The sequence below is a fragment of the Glossina fuscipes genome, unplaced genomic scaffold (genome assembly GCF_014805625.2).
Source record: "Glossina fuscipes isolate IAEA_lab_2018 unplaced genomic scaffold, Yale_Gfus_2 3, whole genome shotgun sequence".
Taxonomy (NCBI): domain Eukaryota; kingdom Metazoa; phylum Arthropoda; class Insecta; order Diptera; family Glossinidae; genus Glossina; species Glossina fuscipes.
In genome coordinates, this window is record NW_023998417.1 from 10,757,147 (window position 1) to 10,778,428 (window position 21,282).

The 21,282-nt window shown below is 32.5% G+C and overlaps 1 protein-coding gene across 2 annotated transcripts in view; it reads right to left on the reverse strand.

Annotated features, from left to right (window-relative positions):
* LOC119634380 (decaprenyl-diphosphate synthase subunit 1) overlaps window positions 1–21,282 on the reverse strand; it is a 37,899-nt gene that overhangs the window by 14,402 nt on the left and 2,215 nt on the right. The gene's annotated exons all lie outside the window — the stretch shown is intronic.

A 21,282-nucleotide genomic window follows, 5' to 3' on the forward strand; every position in this document is an offset into this window, starting at 1 on the left:
AAGGCAAAAGGGCAAAAGAAAAAAACGATACCACCAATCACTTGATGAAGGTTTCAACAACATGTGTACATCTGAAGGTGACCTTATTTGAACAGGTTCTCTTTGCTTCTTTTTTAGGAACTTTTTACATCACGTATAAGGATGTACACACGTGTATGTTTTTTGCTCTTCTTTTTCTTTTTTTCTTTTCTTTTTTTTTTGGTTTAGATGTGAGGAGGACGCACGAAGCATACGAGCGTTCAGGGTCGCGGTTTAATGAATTCCATAAGTATTATTTGTTATCTTTTTTTCGCTTGGAAACTCCTCTAGTTTTTATTTATTTATATAAATGTATTTAATCCTCAACAAAAAAAAAAACAAAAAACCGGTTTCGTTTTTGTTTGAATGGTAAGCTGCTTTTATAGACCTTTGTTTAAGACGACTCTTGGATTATTGAAGAGTTTTAACCAAAAAATAATATCAGTATCATCTTTTCATGTAAAATTTATGTTAAAAGATCTTTTATGTCGATAACAATTACGATATTTTTTTTATATCCATTCCTGAAAATAAATTTAGTTTGAAGCGTTTGTGATTATATTGCTCTGGAGAGAAAATAAACAAATATACGGCAATAATAAAAAATCGCTTTAACGCCCATTGCACAAGTCAGTTTATCAGTCTATCAGTGTGTCGGTCGTCTCAGTATTTTGCTCTCTATCATTCTATGGAAGCATAGAAACGAAGCAATCCGCTTAGCAAATTTTTGAAAACAACGAAAGGGAACAATGAAGTCGGGCGTATAATTTTCCAAATTTATTCCCTTAAATTTAAACTCATCCAATCAATTAAATCCATTTTCAATTTAGTAAAATTGTAAACGTCTGTGTAGCAATACAATCGCATCGAAGATATATATATGGTTGAAAGATTTTGAAGAGTGTGACAGGAAACATTGTTTAGCCTCTATTTCGCAAAAAACAAGTTAAACGTTAATATTGAACAATGCCGAGCGTTAAACACACTATCTCGTTTCGCGACCACTTTTTCAATGCGAATAATGGCCCGAACCCATCTATTTTTAATAGAGTTCTCAACTTGGTTATGCAAATCACGGTTATGCAAACTTCAGGAAGAAGGAGAGACAAACTCAAGAGGAAACAATTGTACGAACTATAAGGCGATTAACAAAAAAGTATGCAAGATCTTTATCGCATCTCATAATGAAGATGTATGGAAAACCTTTAAGATACAGTCATCTTTTATAATATTATCCGATACGACCAGTCTAACCGGCCGTCTCACGTCTATGTAGCGCCTTTTTGCAAGCCTCTTAGAGAGCGAAGTTATTTTAATTATATTGTGATCCTATTAAAAGTGGATAAGTTCGACTGGTTTTTAGGCTCAATCCCAATCTAACAACGTGTTTTGAAAATATCCTTGCCAAAGATGTAAGTGATTTTAATTCGCTTTGCTTTTAGAAATCAAATTTCGAAGGCGACAATGGCTGATATTCTGTTACAAGCACTGGGGCATACATTTCGATTCTTATTGCTGGCAATAAAAGTAGTTGATGGAAGCTTTGAAGGACGAGTAATAAAGCCAACTACAAAGAGTATACATTGTCGCCTTAGGCACATGAATGTCAGTCGTCATAAGAGACATATTCAATATCAAATCAACCACTGTGTGTGTGTGTGTGTGTATCCAAATTAGTCATTAATTATTGCGTAATTCTTAGAATTAAATAATTAAAGCCTACAACATATCGTTGCACGAGTTTGCAGAAAAACAATCAACCGAACCTTGACCACGATATCTGGAAAGATGTACTTAAAGCGTTGCAAAGAGTTTTATGAAAAGGTAAGTCAACTGAGAGAATTTGGAAAAACTTGAAGAAAAAATTATTTGAAAAAATATCGAATATTGATTAATGTAATTTAAATTTATTTAAGTTTAAGCTCAGTTAGCCCCAAACACTGTTTCTGCGCAGCTTTTTGCCTGTACATGATCATACGTCTATAAAATGATGGCGTTTGCCCACAAAGAGTCTGCACAAGTGCTCTCCAAATTAAAAGTGTATTAGTGCAAATAATAAATAGTGGTTTGCAAGAGATTCGTTTTTTGCTGTGATAAATATTTCCTTTTTTTTCTAAAGATACAAACAAGTATTCGCGTACCAAAAAATGCTACAAAGTAACAAAGTGGACGAAAAAAGAAGCCGAAAAAGGAGAGTTACTGCAAATCATTGCAATAAATTATTGAAATTTTCTGTGTAGACATATCAACATATATATAAATTGCATATGTATATAGCTATTTTTTTTTTTTTTTTTTTTTTTTGTTTGGTTTAATAAAAATTTTTTATAGCTTTTTATTTAATTATTTTATTTTATGTTTCCCTTATGCTTTTTTAAAAATTCACACCTTCTGAAAGCACCATTTTCTTTATAGCATATCAGTAGTCACGACCGTCAGTCATTGTTACAAAAAATTCAAGCAAACGCTTATCAGTCGACACACCAGTTACCCTATTTCTAGCAGTATGCAAAAAATATATGCACTCTACATCGGCCTTCTATCCATTTTGGATTCATCTATCCATTGCCCACTTTTCGGCATTCTCACCCACTCAACCCGCACAACACACTACAGCAACTCGTCGTTTTTTAACCGTATTGCCAGTCTTTGGACAAACCTACCAACAATGGTCTTTCACAAACACTATTCCCTTTCCCCACCCCTCGCTTCCTGTAACTGTTACCGAATACTACCGCGCCCACGCCTACAGGGGACATGCGCCGAGTGGCTGGACATAGAAAAAAAAATGCCACCAACCACCAATTCGTAAATGCAGGGTAAGTACAATCTACCGCTTCTTGGATATTAAGTATTAAGTTTAATATCCAAGCGGGTTAATAATCGAATAATAATTCGAATCTACAAGTTGCAAATAGGTCTTAGAAGACATTATGTGATATTTTTCTTTTCAGTCTGATAAAAGTTGCAGGCAACGATGGCTACATGGCAGCCATGATACCGACACGTCTTTTAAAGAATAAACTGTACCACAGAAGGAGCATCGGAAAGTTGTCATGCTATTCGACTCTTCAGCCTACGTATAATCAATCTCAGTCTGAAGCTTTCCATTAAAGTACGGCTGCAAAGAAAAGGCAATTTTTTCAGGTAAATCTGCTTAATTTTTCTATGAGGATCCCATCACTTGAATAAAGGTTTAGGGTTAGGATTAGATTTTAAATCAATTAGATAAGGTTTTCGTTCATATTTGACGACGAAATGTCCCTGTCTATTATGAATTTTTTCACATTATCACGGAGGAAATATCGACATCATTCTGTCCTAGTGTCTCCAGGAAAGATATCTATATTCGTAACTTGTAGCTTTCCGCAGATATATAATTATAAAGAAAAGATTATGTTTTCTGCCAGAATCGGATCGCCCGATTAAAGGCTTCGAATATTTTAATGTATTTGAAAGTGTAAGGGGAATGCCAACACTATAGCAACCGATTGGCTTAAGCGTTACACAAAGTCGGTCTTTTTTGCTTTTAAATGAAATTATGACACCTGCTGCTGGCTTATCATTTTTTAAATATGACACTACACAAAACATACACATTCGTTGTCATCCTAAAGTTTTTTTTCATATCGTTATACCAATATCCGTCTGTTTATTCATCCGTTTATTAGCTGGAATTCTCACGGTTGCAAAAACGAAATCAGACACACATACGTGCTATTACTATTAGCCACAAGACATATTTAAAAAGCAGTTGCTTACGTGTACGAATGCCTTTACAAAAAGCATAAAAACCCACGAAAAAAATAAAAGAAACAAATTTGAAAAAAAAAAAAAATATATCGCAAAAATTCGTACATTTTACAACTTAAAGCTGAAGCAGATGTCGCAATCTAATGTTTAGTATAAAGATTTAAATAATATTTAGTGCGAAAACGTTTTCGTATCAATCAACTCAAAAAAAAATCCCACAAAAAAGGTTTCACAAAATTCACCCCGGAATGAATGCAACTTGTTTCATGTGAAGGAGAGAAACACTTTATGATTAATGAATTTTGTGAGGGATCACAAGAAATTCTTTGGACACTTCTTCACTAAGTAAAGTCTAACGTTAGGATTTTTTAAAAACTGAGGGAAAAAGAGGTTTTTATAAAAATTGCTTTCGTTCCGCGAAATCAATCGTGTCCAATATAGTAACTTAGATCCCCCGTTTAGTGTGTAAGCTTTCAAGCACTCAGTATTTACCGATCATCTTTTTCTTAACTATTGTTTGTCAGTTGTTACTCAAGATATCTTCTTTTTTTTTGTTACTCGAAATGTTTTTTTGTTTTTTTTTTTTTTTTTTTTTTATTTCTTTATTTTGTTAATTATTATGAAATAGAAAAACACAAACACACACACATTCAATGATGAACAACAAACTGATTTCAAATGCTGTAAATTATGAAATATATTTTCAAACAAACAATGAAAAATGATTACAAAGACAAAAATATTATGTTTGATTTATAAATTTATTTTTTAAATATTATTTGAAAATATTTGGAACTAAAAAATTTACCAACCAACGGGTGCAAATTATATTACTCGTATACTGGCAAGCGGAGCCAATGTTAATTATTATTTTTATTATTATGTTAATGTAGAGGACTCACTCTAGTGATTCAAGAATTATTAAGTAAGAAGAAAACTGTGTTTGGCTTTCTGTCACTAAAGATTTCTTGCACTTTAACTGGCTCTTTTTTTTTTCTTAAATATCCAATCACTGCTCAGACGTTCTCCTGCACGTGGTGAATATGGTGAATATTTGCAAAAAGTGACTAAAAAGAAAAGGCAATGAACATAGCCTACTCAGCGTGTACAGTAAAGTGCCCGATAGGTAAGTGTTATGCCTTTAGGGACTAAGCAGGTACACCTACCAAATATGGCCAAATATGGTTTATAATCGCATTGAGATTCGCATAATGTGGACACTATGTGCCTGTGTGTGTGTGTGTGTTGCTTCTGCAATTTTTTCTGTTGAAGCTGCTACGAGAACGCCGTTGAATTTCTGTTATTTGTGGGTAAATAGTTGGACCTAGCGATTTGCACAGACCTAGTTTGATGTCAGCTGTGCACAGTGAACCTTAATCGGATGACACGTGCTTTTACGAATCGAATTCTCTCAGCCGCGTAGTGAAAAAGGAATCCCATTGTCTGGGACCCAAAATTTGGAGCAGAGATGCACTAAGGGACTGCGTATATCACTTCAGAAGGGTAATTGCATTGAATGAATTGTTTATGAGCTGGGAACTGAATTAAAGTTTTTTCTATTTTCTTTTTAAACTCAAAGATATATATCAGAAATCTTACTCAGCATATACATATATACATACATGCATACATACATTGATCATCGTAAGATATTACCTCAGCTAAGCCACACTTGATTGATCGCCACTCTGTTGCAGATATGTTCGTAAGATCTTACGGTTTGCCTATGAATAAGTTCTTAATAGATAGAACTCTGAGGCGATATCCAAAAATTACAAATTTCAATTAACCTACACATAAAGCATAATAACAATATGTATCGCAACGGGTCGACCTTCTGACATTTTCCTAATTATTTAGCAACTATGTTAGGTAATGGCTATCTAAACGCTACACACGCAAAATATGTTGAGCACATTAGACGCTAAACACGTTTGAGTGTTAAAATGTCGTCCGACCAGGTCATCAATGTTTCTCTCTTGTAAACTTTTGTGAGAGTTGCGTGCAGTTGCGTCCTCCAATTCCAATCCGAAGTAGGACAAGTTTTCACGGGGATGGCCACTTCTTGAGAATTGCATTCAGAAGTCGATTTTAAATCACTGCTAGCACCTATTAAATAGAAATATTCACCTCACACCGCTTCTTCGCCACGAACACATCACAAATGATTTCATGAAGCCTTTTAATTGTATCACTGATCACTGATGAAATAAAAAAAAAATTTCTATATCGGCTATCCCGAAATGATCCTGTTGTTGTGCTTACAATATTCTCAAATCGTTAAGTGAAAGTCGAACCACTAGTTAATCCCGCCCAAAGAAGGAAGTATGGAAAATTTCAATAAAAACGGGGCATGATTTTCTGAGGGACACTGTCAACCCAGTTTCAACAAAAAGTTCTCAAACAAAGCCCCTACAGCAGGGGCAGTCCAAATGCAAGGATGGAACTATGGTCTCCTAGGTTCCTCGGTTCACAGTGAGTAAAGAATAACGAGTCGGCGATGACGTCTTGTTGTCTGTGTGCTTTGTGTGTTCAAATCTAATCCCTTGATATCTAATTATCATAGCATCTCATTGGAATTTTAAATGACTTCTGCTGTTAGGCGTTCCCTCAAATCATGCTACCGTGTGTAACATTATAGTTTTTGTACTGCAGAAGAAGTTTAGTAAGCATTCGCGCGTTTAAGAGATAAAAGATAAATTTTCAATTTATTATGTGCTACTTTGATGCATAAGTTGTTTGTTTCTGTTTTCGTTTTCATTGTATATAGAAAAAGGAAAACAAAAAAAAGTTATTCCGTGAAAGTTTTCGTATCAAAATATTTAACCACAACAATAACAAAAACAATCATATTTTGCGGTGTTTCTTGGTTATAAACTGCAAGATAAAAATTTAATGTTTTTTAATTTTTTTTTTATATCTTTTTCTTTCTTCTCTCTTTCATTGCTTTATGCAGCAGTGTTTCAACCTCAACCTTAAACGTTGAATAATTGAAAGAGTTGTGTTTTTTAAAAAACAAAACAAAAGAAACATGAAAAATGAAATATGAGAAAAAAAAATGTACAACTACTCGTTGCAACAGTATACGGTTAATAAACAGTCGTTGTTCGTTCTTCATTTTGTTGTTGTTATTGTTATTGTTGTTGTTGTTATATGAAGAAGCGGACAAGTGCACCGCAAAGTTACGTTTTTTTTTTCCTTTTTCCATTTTATTTGCTTTATAAAAATTATTTAAATATATATATATATAAATATATTATTTCGATAGAGCATTAACCACTCAACTCTCAAGTTCACGGTTATTAGTTGACTAACAATCATTGCAAAATCGAATGAGACAATTTTTACTTCATTTAATCGTCTCGTGAGTAGCAAATAGATGTTCTTCACCTGTAACCCATATATTTACTTTTTAACTCATTAAGTCGTCATTAATAGTGTGCACGCATCCGCATGCATTTAACAAGAATTTATCATAATTTATTCACAAACTTTGTTTCGAATCATTTTAACTTAATTTAAAGTCGTTATCATCATTAAAATTTGTACCGAAAAGTCAAAAGAATTATTTTTACTTAACGCAAGATGCAGAGATGTTTTTTATCAAATTACTTTCATATGTCAAAAGTACAATATAATCCATATAAATGTGATGCTAAAGCATTTAGCGACAAAAAATTGTTATAACAAGACACGGTTCGTCCTCACCGCAGTAGCTGCAGCCAAACCTTCTCCATAGTTTTACAGTTTTCCTATTAGCGACGTTTTTGGGGGAAGACTAGGATATGTGGATTGAGTAGTGAATAATTTAGAGATGATATATGTCTTCCCTTCTTCCCGTCTTCTTAGCCTAACTTATGTTTATGTCTTATGTGGCACAAAGGTGCTAAGGTGATGCTCTCAATTTTCAGAGTAATTTTTCTCTTTTTTCAAAAGCAGAAATGTTGGCACAACACAAACGGATTGGTTCAGTTCACTCTTACAAAAATGGTTCTCATTTCACTTATCAAAATGAGGAGTCAACTTGACTCACCCTAACGTTAAGACGTATAGCATTCAAGGAGGCACATCAGGAGCAGATATTCTTGGTTAGCGTAAAATTCTCTGCTAACTTGCCCTCTCTGGCATCTGTTTGTTATCTCTTAATAGAATACTTATGTGGATCGAAGATTGAGATAAAAAGCTAAACTTTTGCGAAAAACAGTGTGTGTGTGCAAAGCCCCCAGTGCAAGAAAATAAACTGTACAACGTTTCTGCTAAATAAGTTTATCTTATTTGCTTTTTCGCGCAGGAGACTACAAGCAAATGCCTTATTGAAGAGTATTAGCATCGGAGACTATCGACTATAATTTTTAAAACCTAAACGATGTATGACCTATCAGAACTACCTGAATTACATTGTTGGTTTTATATATGCGTAGGGCTTGTTCAAAAGAAGTCTCAGCTATGTATTCTTCAATTTTTCCTATAAATGAAAAGCATGACGTCATTAAGGAACAGAACATCTAACGATTTGCAAAATTTTTAATATTTTCATCTTTTCATTTCAAATTTTTTCTTTTAATTTTATTATTAGAAAATGCAAAGAGTTCACACACGATTTATTTGACACAAGTAAGCCATGTATCAACATACGTGTCAACATAACAAAATTTATGTTTAATTGAAAAAAAAAAAAAAAGAAACAAAAACAGAAAAAACAAAGTGTGAATTTTAACACAAATTCATGTACTCACCTATGTAGTGGCATGAATTACAAACATACACATATATACACATACACATAATATCATACTAATAAATTTATGCCTGATTATCTAATGGTAATAAAACGTAACAAGCAACATTCATGGTGTACATTATTAATAAACATTAAAATAAGGTTACGGATGAAATGATATCGACTCGTTTACGTACCTCTACAAGCGTGTTTACATGCCTACATATTAGATAAATGCATAACCGCATGTATGTGTTTTTGTAAATTATCATTCTTTTGCCATCATTGACAATTTAAAATCACAATGATGATCATGATGATGATGATGATGATGATAATGATGATGATGATGATGATGACGATAATAATGATAATAAAAACGATAAAGATAGTGATGAACGAAGGATAAACAAATTATTTATGCATTCATTTATGTATTAATGATTTCTAAAATTCTTTTGGTAAAATTTTAATTCATTAATTCAATGGCATAAAATAATGACAGAAACGTGAACAAATGTCTAATGACAATTTTGAATTTATTGCAAAAAAAAAAAAAAAAAAAAAATGATAAAAAAGGAACTACATGCACATTTCGCAATAGTTTATTAACAACAGAAAAATAATCCAATCGTCATAAGAATAATATTACTATGCACAGTCATAAGTATATCGTTGTGATGTATATGATTTCAATAAAAAATAAAAACTCCCGAGATCGTCGAACAACTTTTGCATATCGAAGCAATGAACAAAAATTAAATAATTTATTGAGGAAAACTTAATTCAAGACATGATTTTGAGATATTTAACAAATGGAGATAATTAGGTCCTTAGCTAGATTAGAAATCATTGTTTCACATTTGGCAAGGAAATCATCTGAAGATAACGAACAAATATCTTCAGCCACCTTACCGCCATCTCATTCATTACTCTGTAATCATGTAAGAAATTTGATTGATATCCCCAGATGTAACAAATGAAATAACGTAATTAGTAAACTTTCATCCTCTTATGACGATTTTAAGTAACATTGTAACAACTAATAGATTTGCTTTTATTTATTTTCTTCCTCAACTTTTGTTTTTTGTTTTTTTTCATCTTTATGCGCTTCATGCGCTTGCTGGAAGAAAGGCAAGAAAAACTAACAAGAGATGTAAAGGTACAAGCATAACCATGTTACTATACCTTGATTGTATGCAGCTCGGCAATCGTATGCCGTATCCAGCATCTATAACTCTTACCTAACATCAACTCGTCATTAATATAACAATAATGAATAATAAAGTGAAAAATGATTATGAATATTTGAATGGACGGACAACTTTACTTTTATGCACTGACAAAAGTGATAATAGAAAATATGCAACGATAGAAAATATTTTTATAAAAAAAGTCAAGTAGTGGCATTCATCTTAATCTCATGTCATGTCATGTCATGAGCGTCAGTACATTCCCCGGTTTTTGTTCACAATGTAAAAAATTACAAGAGAAGAAGAACGTACGGTAAATATCATTCGCTAAGCGATTTAGATTTAGCGAATCTAGCGAAAAAAAAAGTTAAATCTGATTTGTTATATTTTAACGCCCAACACCGATACGCATGAATATGTCAAACAGCATTAATGACCAAGGGATTATTGGTCTCGTTGTAGGTTGGTTAAGGTTGATCTATAAGCAAATCTTATCAACACGCAGCAGTAAACTTATTCTTAAATGAAAACAATGCTAACACACCTGCCTGCGCATAATTCCCAAACTGGAAGAAGGCCACAAACGGGACTCAAGAAAAAAGAGAGATGGCTCTTACAAAGGAAACCGTCCTTTTGGCTTCTAGAAACTGTTAATGCTTTCCAACCTTACCAGATCTCAGCGTAGATACCCCAAATTAAACGTAACTCAATATCAGCCCGCGCTGCTCGAACATAAGATATGTGAAAGCCAAACAAGGGTATGCCGTTCATCTTTATTATATATATATATATGTATGTATAGTTTATAGCATTTCTAATGCAAAGTTTATTAAAATTATTAAGTTTAGCCTGAACATAAACGATCGCTTGAAGAAGAGATAAACGAGACCAAGTCGATTTGTCGTTTATCGTATATAAAATAAAAGCATTTTATAAATGTCTTTAAAGCCAAGAAATACATTAGTGACGGGTATGAGCACTTAAACAATGATTCATCGCCGTTTCTTATAGTTACAGGTGAGAGACATATCGCATACCATGCAAAGTATTTTAACCTAAATAAATTCATAAAAACAAATTATTTCTTATGTTAAATTCATTAAAACTCAATGTTTTTGAAGGTTTTTTTTTCGGTTTTTCAATAAACAAAAAAATAATAATAATAAAAACACTATTGTAGGTATTATAAATATGTATGTTATTGTACTTTTTTTTGTACGTGTATAAGTTTATGCCATTTGTTATGTGTAACACATGCCTTTTGCGGTTTGCTTAGTTTCAATAGATAATTTTCGGGTTTATTTGTTTAGGAATGGAGAGTACCCGCCGAAACATATAACAGCAACCACAACAACAAAACCAATATATATATATATAGTATACATAGATATGCATACATACTATATACCATCACCGTTATTATCATTATTATTAGGTAAGTTGTTGCAATAACATCAAATTGCGAACGGGAATGCGGAAAAATTACCCATAAAGAAGTAGTCCACACGCACGCACACAACCAAATATATTGGCAAAAAATCAATACGAAAAATTTTTCAAAATATTTGGATATACATTAGTTTACAATAATGTAACAAATGCAGTTACTCTCACTTGGGAGTGCGAGAAAATTTCTGCATGCAGCAGCAAATGCAATGCAATTAAAAATTGTTTGCAAAAAAAAAACAAATCAAGTAAAAATTTATACTCCGATACGCATCAACTCAGATATATCGTTACGTAGCAATTTTAAAGATTTCTAAGCATGGTACAATGTCTTCTGATTGGAGGCTTGTTTATATTCCTCTCTCTTCTTCAAATTTTTTGAGAGATATCTGCATCGAATCCCAGATTCACATCAGATATGAAAAGAAGAATGAACGGGTTCCGGTTTTGTTTCCCTTTTTGTATGTAACTGTGAGCTGACCGCGCCTATTTTTTCATTTAAGATTTACCAATACATACTTATGCCAAATACAAGATTAATATCTACATTGAAGCGCACGTTATCTCTTCTGTCTCTTTTGATGGAATCATGTCTATCTTTGAATAGGACGTGCCTGTCCGACACTGTGTGTGTGTTAAGGTTTAATTCAAAAATAGTTGATGGACAGACATGATGGTCACATGGACAGATATTATTAAATGGACTTAAGTGTAGTCTTCTGCATTAGGAATGACAAATCTGATAAGCCACTGTCAGCCGCCCCTCCCTACATGCTTCTTTGGTAGAGGACACAAAAAAGTTAAGCTAAAGTTTGACGCCCGCCAAGGTAAAAGCCGCAAAAAAGTTTCACGCATTTGTGCGGAAGTCTTTCGGAAATAGTCGAAGCTTTTCAAACAGATTTCTTCTGCAGACCAAATTTCAAATGCTTGTTAGGAATACTTCCCCGAATTATTTTCAATTTTGTTAATATCATTTTATAAGCATTTTCCTATAGAGCCAGATGATGTTTGCTAAGTATGTAAAATCATTTATTTAACATGCGCTAGGCGTGCAAGTCTAACCACAATTTTCATGTCTCATATAATATCTTTTTTTAACAAGAAATGTCATTTGTTACTTCACACCATTTTTTTGAACTGTCACCGAAAAACTGTCATTGTGATGCAGTTTGACACACATACACCAGGCGGTTCTCATCTACATTCGGTCTACATACTTTAATTGGGTCCTGAAAAGGCATTAACCAGATTATGATTTTTTTTTTCACAACATGATATTAGGTGACAAGGACCATGTGCGTCTATGTGCGATCTAGGAAAAGAAATAAAATTTTCATATTTGCGACACGAAGACCTTAAGAGAAATAGATGAACAACATTCGACAGTGAATGAAATGCATTAACGAGCGATATTCCTTGGCTATTTTTGTGCAACATGCCGTCCGCCATCTATCCCGATGTAAAAACATCGTAACTCTTTTAGTGAACAAAAGAGCAAATCGCAGCTCTTTCTCTCAATTTCTGGTATCACGAGAAGTTCGACAACAGGTTTCAAAGGAGTGGACGTACGGATAGAAGTTAATGAAGTAACTACACTATGTTGATTGAACAATCCATGTGTAACATGCTTAAGATAATCATTTCGGTAATTTTTTTTTTTTAATTCCAAAGAAAAAAAAGGGAATTTCTCTTTTTACACGGTTTTATTCGATCTAAATTAATTTCAAATAAATTTTGGATTAATCATCAAAAGGTAACTTCTGCTGCTAACAAAGAATACAAATCTATTTTATTGGACATTGGCGTGAGGTATTCTTTGACGACTTTTTACAGCTTTTTTTTTTTGCACGTATTTTTCTCACCATTTGTGTACAACGTGAAAACGGCAACTTGGTGCATGCATGGATTCTGATGTGTTAAAAGAGCAGCAACAACTAAACAATTATATCCTCATTCCGCGTATTCATGCTTTCCTCGGCAAATGATCTTCTGCATGTTATATCAATAACGAAAATAATAAATACAGAGAAAATTATTACATAAGGCTATTACCGCACATGCAAATGCACATATATATGCATATATAACACATATGTATGAACCTGTGTGTAATTTATGCATGTTTATAAGCATAAATTATATGCCAAATTAAATTTCAAGTTTATTTAGTTAAAAACATATACTTATATATATATAAAAGTGGACTCGTATACGAGTGAGTGTAAGTTGAACACAAACTGGATTTTCCTTTTCCCCAAACAGCGTAAAAACGAAAACAAAACCTACTGAATGAACGCGAACATTCAATTCAATTCAATTCAATTCAATTCACTTCAGCTTAAAGTTGGTTTTTGTACGAAATTCCAAAACGTAAACAGAGAAATGTACGAAAAATTGAGCAAAAGAAAAAAAATATTATATAAAACTACTATTGCTACTTTTTCGACTCCAATCAATTCACTTCTACACAGATAAATAGATATTCAAGTTGAGAATTGAACTTTTTTTCTTTTTTTTTTTTTTTTTTTTTTCAAGTAATTGCACAATATCTGCTAATAAATAAAAGTAAAAGCTGATATAATATTAAAAAAAAAACAAAAAAAACAAAAAACCAAAAAGTTGAAAAGAAAACGAAACGAAATGAAACGAAGTAAACGAAAAAGAAAACCATAATTATTGCTGACGACGGAAAGTCTGACTCTCGTTAACTGGCTGCATAACGGATAATAATCACTCGCAGAGTAACAAAAATATTACCTTGATACATGAGCATTCATATACACTACTCACACACCTACTCAAGGTCTAAAAAATACCTTTTCAATTACTCTTTAAAGCATTCCCTTGTGTACGTCAGAAAAACTTTGCTTTGCACTTACACTTTCTGCAACAAGATAGTTAACAAAAGAAAGTACGAGAGTGCTTAAGAGCTAATAACATTACTTATGAATAACATTTTTTTTTTTACAATTATTTAACAGTAATTTTCGTTTGATAGTTTCGCTCTCAATTTCAAATGGATTTTATTTCAACGACTTAGTAGTATTAATAACCATTTAATTTAGCATTGATTTGCGTGAGGAAGTGAGGCCGAAATTGCAATTTGATGAGCAGAACAAAAAAGAATAATGATAATCGTTAAACCGATTTTGAACGAATAAGGGGCGTCGAATAGTAATCATGTATTGGACAATTAGCTAAATTAGTCGATGGGACTTGATTGTACTACGTACAACCCAGAATCTTAAAATTCAAAGTCGGTGCGACATTCTCACGTAACCAATACATACAGGATATAAAGCTCATCAAAAGAGAATTCAAAAATATTGTCCTCTATTTTCTGAGATAAAGTTGAAACTTTCATAGTGACATATTGAAGAAACCACGGGAAATTTGATTGATTGAGCAATGAAAAAAATTTAAAAACTATTCATATCCTACTATAACATCCCCTAGACGTTAGTGTGTTCTCAAGACGTCTCTGCTTAATCACGGTTTACTCAGAATGTAAAAAGCATTTGCTATTCGATCAATATATCTTAGAACAGTTTAGCCGATTTATCTCTGCATATCCACGAACGAAAGCACGTTGCTTAGGTAAACAACACGAGCCCCAAATAGCTTACATACCCATTGTAGATATCATATCTCCTCACACTAACTACTTTATACTTTTTTTTTACAAAGAAAGGCCGTTCAAGGGAAACTGTGGTCTTGAAGCACCTTAAGCAACTTAAGAGGAGGAAAGGAAATTGCAAAAGCGTCGCATACCATTCGCCTGATATGGTTTTCTGATGCGATTCGAAGAAATTTATTCGATCATATATCTGGTTGGGAAATTCTTCTAAGACACTTCATAACGATTAGCTCAAAATTTTCATCAACAACAAGTTGCGAAAAAAAAAATCGCAATTGTAGCCATGAAGATATTTACAGTGTAAGGCCAAGCTTAGTTCTTAGCAATATTGTATACCGATGAAGATGGGTCTCGCAGTCAGTTAAGTCAGGGTACCCTACAAATAAAATTTAAAAAAAACTTGACAATTGAAGCTGTAGCGAAGCAGTCGCATGGCATAGGGATATCGCGAACTCAGGAAAGAAAATGAAGCAAAGGCGTTGCAGCAACTATCACGGGAAATATTTCCAATATTTGAAATTTTAAAAGCTCAATACTTCCTTACGTAATCCCACGCTGCGGCTGCAATGAGCAAAAAATTAATTAAATAATTTTGTGCAAAAATATTCAATACACACACACAATATTTATCTATTACGAGCAATAGACACAAAGTTAATCATGACTAACCTACACACATACATTCATCAATTCTTTCTCTGCTTGATTTAATTTTATCACATATTCCTTCGAGTTTGTTGCTTAGCTGTTGGGTCTCCCATACGAAGTGAATGACTGCCATATTTGTTTAACTAGTCGGCTGGCTAACGTTTTGATAGATTATTTATATAATGCAATTATATGACGCGTGCCATAAATTACAACAACACTGTAATGTTATTGCACTTACATACCACCGCATGCCGCATAGGTTTTTTTTTTGCTCTAGTTACTGATGCAGTTATCACTATTTGAGTGATTTTCTTCTTTTTTTTTTTCTTACGTTTTACTGTCCATTTATTTATTCAATCAATTAATTAAAAGTAGTGTAATGGAAAAGTGATAAAGAAAATAATGAAAAAAAAAAAAAAAAAGTGCGAAAGTAAATCAGTTTAAATATGCATTGATTTTTACAACCATATGCACAGCTTTAAGAGAAGAATTTTTTTTTTTTTTTTTGTGTGAAACGATAACAAATATTAAATGAAAGTCTTCGGTCAAAGCAGTCGAAGCAATCAAAGCAACTTTCAATGATCGATGTGTACGGTTTGTACTTGAAATTGAAAGTTTTTAAGTTTACAGTTATTTCTGGTATTTTTAATGCGCCCTTCTGACTGCTTTCACACAAAAACATCAAACCGACAAACATGATAATCATTGATGCCTGTTCGCGTACTACACACACAAAAGAAAACCAGTTTCGATTTTACAACAAAGCGTTATACGTACGTTGTAAACGAAATTAGGTCAGCAAGTCCAAAACAAAACCAATACCCGATGAAGAAATTGAAACAAATTCCCATTTAAAGGAAATAAATTTATTTATTTTTTTTTTTTTTCTCTCTTTGAAGTACTTCAAAACATACTTACACAGGCACAGTCACTTATCCGAGACGTAACATTAAATTTATGCGAAAACAAGTGTAAACAAGTGTTGAACAAGTGAAAATGTTATAGTAGATAAAATTCGAACGTTTTATACCTTAATGCATACGCACATATATGTGTGTGTACGCAGACATTCTTTACACAGAAGATCACTAAGCATAGTTGCTAAAATCTCGGCGAATCCTTCCAATACAATACAAAGTGACTTGAAGAGAAAGCGGTGATCGCTTATCAATGCGATTTCTAAAAGGAATTTTTAATAAAAAAAAATTGAAAAACTATTTCAATTCATAAAAGGTAATAAGAAGGATAGTGAACTTTAGCCATAACTATCGTTGATATTTTTGAATCGAAGGTCCCCGCATAACGTCGCTCAATCAAGATCAAGAATTCAAGGCTTAACGAGGCACAGTGAAAAGATTAGTTATTTCCCATAGTTTTCGAAATCTTTTAACCTTATTAGCCTTAAGTTAAGTAAGTAGGCATATCAGGGTACGTAATCTTCTGCATTTCCAAAATAGGCGAAAACACTGTCCCTCGGACTGTTCTTTACCACATTATGTCGTAGCAGGAATGTACAGAGAAAAGATGTGAAATTTCTATGTTAGAAAAATTGGAAATCTCCCACTGTCCCCCGGTTACCGATTCTTAAATCTCCCTTCTCACAATACTTACTGGCATCGCGGAAACTTCTTTTACTAATCGCTACTAATTGATGAAGATCGATGAGAGCTTATTAATCTTATTCGTAGTCGAGTTTTTTTTAATGCAAATCCGTATAAAATTCGAAAACCGTCCATCTTCTTACCGGAATTGTTTAAGGACTACTTTCATTTCCTGCACTATTATGCGTAAAATACATTCTATACTAAGCCACATAAGTTTCATTTAGAAGAAGAGGAAGAAGATTTTATCGAAATTTGTACTTTCTACCGATTCTCGATTAAGTTAAGATTAGAAATGCTTAATGAAAGTAATGTTCAGTAGTCATAAGGATCCATTGAGATCCGTGAATAATGCAAATATAAAAATTGCCGCCAATATATAGCTTGAGTATCCCAAGATTCGATGCAAACTACGACATAGTTACATATATGATAAAAGGTTAAGATACCATGTACAATCTCAAAATATTCAATATATTCATCCAAAAAGCGAAATATAGTTTATGCATAACAATGATAACAGTGTAGCGGGAAAAACCATTCATTTTTTATATACAAAATATTTTAAATATTTAACTATTATACTTACAGTAATGTATAAGGTATAAGGTAAGTGCGAGAGAGAGGGTGAGAGAGAGAGGTAGGTGTGTGCAAGTATCTTCGAATGCGTTTTTGTTTTCTTATGAATAATTCATAACGCAATTGCGAACGATAGAATTGGGAAAATTATATAATCATTTGGCAATTTTGTTTTTGTTTTTGTTTTTGAAGCTCACACACATTCACAAAAAGATGCTACTCTTGTCGGGTGCTTTGCTTGTAGTTTTTTTTTTTTTTTTCATTTCTTGTGTGTGCTTCAACGATTTCTGCCCAAATTATTGAACTGAAGAAGAAAGTGAAAGTATTTTTTTTTGTTTTTTTTTTTGCTTTGTTATGTATTTTTGGTCAGCATACCGAGGGTTTCTATCTCAATTTGTATGAAAAAAAAAAAATAAAGAAGAAAAGAAAAATTTTGTAAAAAAAAAAAAAAAAGAAATATTTTTTCGTTTTTTGATTTGAATAAAAGAAATTTCTTGTTCTATACTTATTAGAATGACACGATTTTCATACACTTTTGTAATCAATTGCTTTTGAAGAGCAAACTGAAAAGATTACATTAAAGCACTCGCAAAATGAAACGAACATAACACATTAACCCATTCACTGCCAGCCAAATGTAAAGCATCGTGTCTTGGATGCCACGTTTTTATTCATCAATTTCAACTAGTAGCGGAAACTATTGGTTGATATCTCGTAGTCGGCAGTTTTCAGCTATCCCGTAAATGGCAGTGAATGGGTTAATGAATATGAATTTCAAAACTTAACATGCAATGTGGTTGGTAGACAACCATTTTTAAACATTTTTAAGTTATGACGTTAAAGCAATCAAACTGACGCCAGAAACCCGGTAACAACAAAAGGGTATTTAATTTTTATTTATTTTTTATACCTGATCTTCATTTTGAGAAAGTCTTTAATGATCTAAGAAGCCATAAAGATATGTATCAGTATGCGACGTGCATACGCATTCCATATAATTGTCATATCTGCCCTTAATGCTTAAATTTAAGCGAGTTTTGATGAAATAATTATTTTTATATTTTAGTAAAAGTTTGCCGTAGTAGTTGTAATCACGGTAGTAGTAGTAATAGCAGTAATAGCGCGATATCACTAGAGTTACGAGTTTTGGTAGCATTTTTATACCTTACACCTCCGAGACCTAAATAGGTGCAAAATATGATCGCATCCAAACTAAATAAAAATACAGTTATTTTATATGTCACAGTAACATCTGTGTGGATTTTTGTCAAAAACTATTACATATAGCAACTTTTTTTCTATATAACTTTTTTCAAACGAAGCGTTAGAGGGAAACTGATTTAAAAGCATTGGTCTTTGGACCAAAATACACTATAAAATTTCATGAAAATCTCTTCAGAATTTGACATCAATCGGTTGACAATAAACAGACAATAGACGGATGTACAGACAGATAAGGTTAAAGTGTTCAAGAAATGTTTGTATGTCGATAATAGACGGTTTAATAAACAGTGAATCTATTTCAAGTCCGTTTAAATGTTACTTTCATCCGCATAAACATGACGATATAGGGTATCAGTAATGGGATTGATATTTTTATGTTTTCCTCGACTACGATGTTTTTTTTTACGTTTTAATAAATGTATTAGCTTTATTCTCATAAGCATACCTATATATCATTTTTGGTTTAAATGATTTTATGAAGGACTAACTTGGCTTTTTGTAATTAACTATACATATATATATATATATATGAAATTAAAACCATAAAATAATGTTGGCTCGAGTTAGCTATTAAACAAATGCCTTTGAAAAATCAATGTTAACGGTATCGATATGCGCGATAAACGGCAGATGACCTATTACGATAATAATTAATTAGATAAGACTGATAATTAATAAGTATGCCCTTGAAATTGATGATTATAGCTTATTGAACTAAATTTTTATGCAAGACAATCGAATCGAATAAAAAACAAATTATCAACAAAATTACGTCATGCCACAACGATGACAATGACGGTAGAAAAAACAGTTGACATCCAAGAGTATAACAATGCATATAATGAAATCAGGGATAAAAATTACAAATAACTTTTATGGTCGTTTATGTATGTATGCGTCAATTTGCAGATAAAGTAAAAAATATAAAATATAAACAAAACCGAAACAGGTAATAGAGTCGCTTCAAACCAATGACAACATAGTGAGTACAACAAAAGTGAATAATTGCGTAAAACAAGTAAGCGTTAGGCTAAAGCCAAACAACAACCAGACATGAGAGACAAAACGGAACAAATCATCACCATTTTTAGAGTGAAGACGTAAATATATATATATATATATATGAAAATGTCGGTAAAGCAAAACGGAAAACACTCTCGATTTACGGTAGAGTGTTGTGAGTTTTGATTGTCTCGTTGCACTGGATATTCAACTAACAATGCAACATAAGCAAGCAACGGCTCAATGCTTTTTAATGTTTATTTTTATTTATTTTTTATATATATAGATATACATACATGTACATATATATATATTTTCTTTTTCTTTTTTTTTTTTGTCAACCAAACCAAGTTCTTTTATTTACAATTTTTTCTTTATTTTTTTTTTTTTTTGTTATTGTAATTGCTGCCGCTTTCAGTGCCTATGGATGCATAAATTTCATAAAACGCAGTAAAACCAACAGCAACCACTACTACTGAAAATTTTATTTAATTTCACTTTCATTTACCGTTAAACTATAAACAATATACGAATATGCATGCATGTCCGCAAGACAAACACATCCACGTACATATGCATAAAAAATTGTGGTATCAACAAAGGTAACTAAAGCTTGCTTCACTTACGGGCAGCCAAACACAAAGGCAAAGCTGCAAGTGAGCGCTTCAGTGTATAAAGATAGGCGCCCGTATAATAACAAATGTTATAATAATAAAAACAAAAAAAAAAAAGAAACAAAAATAGTCGTTGAGTTTGCTCAAGTATCCAACAAGAAATGTAAACAGACTGATACCAAAAATCTTTGAGTTTATTTGATGCGTTATAGACAAGCGACTCCAAGACTATGACTAATTTGACATCTGAGGGCGTTTAGTTCAACTTGACACTTTTCTGTCACCGATATTCTTTCCACATACATATGTTATGTGTAAAGATTTTAAAAAACCTATACTACAATTTATCAATTATGTCAAATGCGTCATTGCTTGCGCGACAATCAAAAATACTTATCACAAATTGCGCGCTCCAAAATTTCACGTCCTTTTAGCTACGTTTATGTGTGGAGATTTCCTTTTATATATAAATTATTGATCGGCGATTAATTTTGAATCAATTTAAAAACACTTTTCTGTCTGTCTGTCCGTGTTCGCCATATTATTCGTATTGTAATTCGGACAAATGTAAAATCTTGTAAATTCTTGACACAGATAACAAGGCTGACATTTGAAAAATTATGTTTCAACAGCTGTTCATGTAGTGGGGTGTATTGAAACCCAGAAAACAAATATGATTTATATCATAGCCAAGTTTAACACATATTCCGATTAAAGGTCTTTTAAAAAGTACGGAATTCAGGCATTCATGGAGATCCTATTTACAAGAAACCTAAAATCCACCTTAGATCAAGTCAAAGATTAATACAGAGCAGCTTATTAAATCACTTGGAAACAAAGGCAC